The sequence below is a fragment of the Ornithodoros turicata genome, chromosome 3 (assembly GCF_037126465.1).
Source record: "Ornithodoros turicata isolate Travis chromosome 3, ASM3712646v1, whole genome shotgun sequence".
Lineage (NCBI taxonomy): Eukaryota > Metazoa > Arthropoda > Arachnida > Ixodida > Argasidae > Ornithodoros > Ornithodoros turicata.
The window spans coordinates 44,964,691-44,968,353 of record NC_088203.1 but is presented as its reverse complement, the minus strand read 5'-3'; the positions used below and the strand labels follow the sequence as shown (position 1 = coordinate 44,968,353).

General features: G+C 43.3%; 1 pseudogene; it reads right to left on the bottom strand.

The window, feature by feature from the left end:
* Positions 1-563: 563 nt before the first annotated feature.
* On the bottom strand, positions 564-3,221 carry LOC135389415 (uncharacterized; annotated as a pseudogene).
* Positions 3,222-3,663: the final 442 nt, after the last annotated feature.

Here is a 3,663-nt window from a genome sequence, read left to right as displayed (position 1 = left end):
ATGAACTAATTTCGAAGATCGGCGTTGCTTTCGTCGCATCGTAAGTTCCAACAAAAGTGATATGAAACTCACAGTCACAATCATATGACAATGCGTGAGCTCAGCCACAGCGTACAAAGTGACGTGAAGGTCGGCATGGCGTATTGCTGAGCTCAGTCATACTGCATATTAGTGCACTCATTAGTGCACACTTGCAACCAGAGCAGGTTAGTTTGTCTAGCTCTGGTCACAGGGGTTATGAATCTGGTGGGTGCAGTAATATGCGGCATGATTAAGCTCAGCTCTACGCCATGTCAACCTTCACGTGGCTAAGCTAATTTCTTATCAAATGATTGCGATTGTGAGTTTCATGACCCGAAATGCCCAGCAGTGTGGGAGTACAGCATTCAGAGAAGAAAAGACACATTGTAACTCCATGAGGCACCCGCATGGCTGTGGCATTCCTTTTCTGAAAGTCATGTCTTCATTTTTTTAGGGAGTGAGGTTTTTCGGAGGGAGAATTCCAGCATACCTTCAACATCCAGCATTTCCTCTTTTCATGTGCTCCATCAGTCATATGACAGTCAAACTACAACACTATTTTGCTTGGGATTTTCTATGCCGACTGACACCTGGATGTGCCCGTCCCTTAAAAACTTGATATTTTCAGTTTTGTTGTGATTATTATAGGCTTGTGCAACTTGTAAACTCACAGCATGTGCCTTAGATGCTCTTTTTTGCATGATGCTCTGATCCATAAACTTGCCTGCACTGAACAGTGGCTTTGATAAGTTTGCTATCACTGCGGTAATGGTGATTATAGAGTCAATGTATAGGAAAAGTTCAAGTGGTAGCCTATTCTGCAGTATCTTGAAAAGCTTCATCCTGTGAATGGCCCTTTCAACATGCACCCTGGCCTGTGCGATTGACTGATTTTTTCTTCCCTCCTGTTGTGTAAGCTGACTCTGCCCCTTCCAAAAAGGTGACCTATCATTTCAATTCCTTTTTCATTGCAAAGTGATTCAATCAGAAACCCTTTGTCAATCATGACAGAATCCTTGCTTTCTTCGCACAAGTCAAGAACCTTGCTCTCTTTGGCGATAGGGTGTCTGAAGTCCTCCCTCCATATGCTTGGCTTACATAGCTGATCAGCCCCCCTGGGCTTTCGCAGACAAGAACCTTTGCAGTGCACGTTTGTTTATAGTGGCCATAGGTTAAAATACGTGATTGCAAGTCAGAAGGCCGTTCAAATTTCATTTCAGTACAATCTAGCACGACACGCGTGTTAGGGTACTTTGCAAAGTACTTGGTCTTGCAGCTTCTGACTGCATCCCAACTGGGCCAGAAAACAGCCGTTCTAAGTATTACTGCTAGAATTTCAATACATTCTTTGCATATATTGGCTGCTGTTGTGCGATGCACATCAAAGAGCACTCCAAGCACAGAAAATGACCTATCCTGATACAACCTCATGAAGGTTAGCAGAGTGGCGTCCTCATTACTAAGGCAGAAGCTCCTGCTAGACTCTTTGAGCCGGGTATCGGGTGAGCGTATCTGCTAAATTATAAAATAGCCTAAAGCTTGACAATCCTGTTAATGCCAAGAGATCCTTTTCAGATTTCACTTTCGCGATGGACACCATCTGCTGGCGAGTAGTGGAACACAGTGAGATGGGGTCGTCCACTTGAACACCAACATCTGCAAGGCACCGGATAGCTTCATTGGCTGTGATACGAAGATATAACCATTTAACATGTTCACTCTGAAGAGCAAGATGCCCTTCTTCAAAACAACAGTAGCTAAACATAGCCAACATAGCAACGTAGCCAACTTGAGCTAACGTTCTAGCAGGGTCATTGAGGAACACTTTTTAGGTTCATGTGTACTCTAAGACGTCTGGTCCACATTTGTCTGATACACTACACAATACACTTCAGCATCGAAAGGACGAGATATGTTACCTATGTTGCTGTCGCTGCTTGCATTCAAACATGGCAATGTAGGCGCTGCTTTTGTCAACACTGGAATGGAAATCCGCTGTTACTATTGGGCAGCCCTATGACATTAGCAAGATGAACTATATTCATATATAATAATGAACTATATGTCTGTTTTACTAAAGTGCACATGCTACGCTACAACTCTACTGACTGCTTTAACGTTAACGAAGTACACTCTAAATCTTTTCACACCTTTAAAGGTGTAACAACGTGCATGGCGCACGCCTTTTTAGGTGTAATTTTGGTAACATCATAATGGAGCACGGTTTCGCACAAATTTTCTTTACTCGAGTGTTGTCTGTCCTCCAAAAATTCAGTCTTGCAACATCTCAACAGTGTTCAACAGTATTGTAGACACTTGCGCGTGCTCGATTATCAATAGCGATGCATATATGTTTTAGCTCGTACCTACGATATCCAAGACATAATGAAAGCAAGATTTGCACTGACACTTGATCTTTAGTAATGCTTTCCAAATTTTGTAAAATATCATCCTGGAGATGCAATGTTACGCAACCAGGTTGAATGTTCATAGCGCGCACCTTTAAAGGTGTGAAAAAGTTTACAGTGTATGGGGGCCGGCTGGTACATGTCTGAGAGGGATCAAACCACGCATTATGACAAAGCTTCGATGATGTCACATTATCAACTTTCACAAGGGTAAACACATATTGAGTAAAAGTATGCGCCACGAGCCCACAAGTTTCTTGGTTCCGTGTTTACGTGTGTGTGTGTGTTGTTGTTGTGAAAAGGTGAATGTGGAAGTTTTGCTGGCGTGTGGTTTGGTCACTCTAATCATGTCTGTGTCAGTTTAACATGAAATGTTATAATTCTGGTCACATCCAGGTCCACAGTTGTGGAAGACTGCAAGACCTGCAAATGTGGACCACCACACAGTGGTCGTTCTGCTTACGTGGACATCACGGTTCCTGACTGCAGCAGTCTGGAACTCCAGACTTCTGCACATGCACTATCAGATGTGGAGACTAAGCTCAGTGGTAGAATCTTTTACCTGTGGGGTCTCCACATGGTTCAGTGCCCACTGATTCATGCATCAGGGGACAGTTGGTACCTGGCAGCAAGAAATAAAGACGCTGAAATAAATATCGCACAACACTGACACAATATTGATTGCACTAATTGAGCCTTACTGCTGCCCTGTTCAGTACTACATGTGACATGGGCTTCTCTGTCTTTCGCATCTTTGCTTGAGTCATAGGTAGCGAGAAGTGTTGCCAACATTTCGTCTTTCTCTCAGTGGACCTTGGCTTCTAAATACATAGGTACAGTGTTCTGAGATAAACTGGTGATTTCACAAGTGCATTGTTTCCATCTGTTTGTGTGAATGCCTTACTTTTCCTAGATCTCTCTGCCCTTTGAAGTGTACTTGCGCTCTCTGCCCTGTCTAGTGGACGTTTGGGAAGGTTGCGGCTTGGAGCCGCACTTGATTGCAGGATTCTTCTTTTCCAACCTTAAAACACTTGAAATGATATAAATCGCAGAACGACAAAGTCAGTTTACAAAATGTGCTGTCTGGATCAAAACATTCCGCGCCCATTTGATAAAAAGAGCGTGTTGTAACTGACACGGCAAGCAAGCGTAATAAAACGAACGATTGGCTTGTGCAATTATTTTCATCAGAAGGTACCTTCTGCAACTTAATCAGCTCAACGTTTTGGGCAGC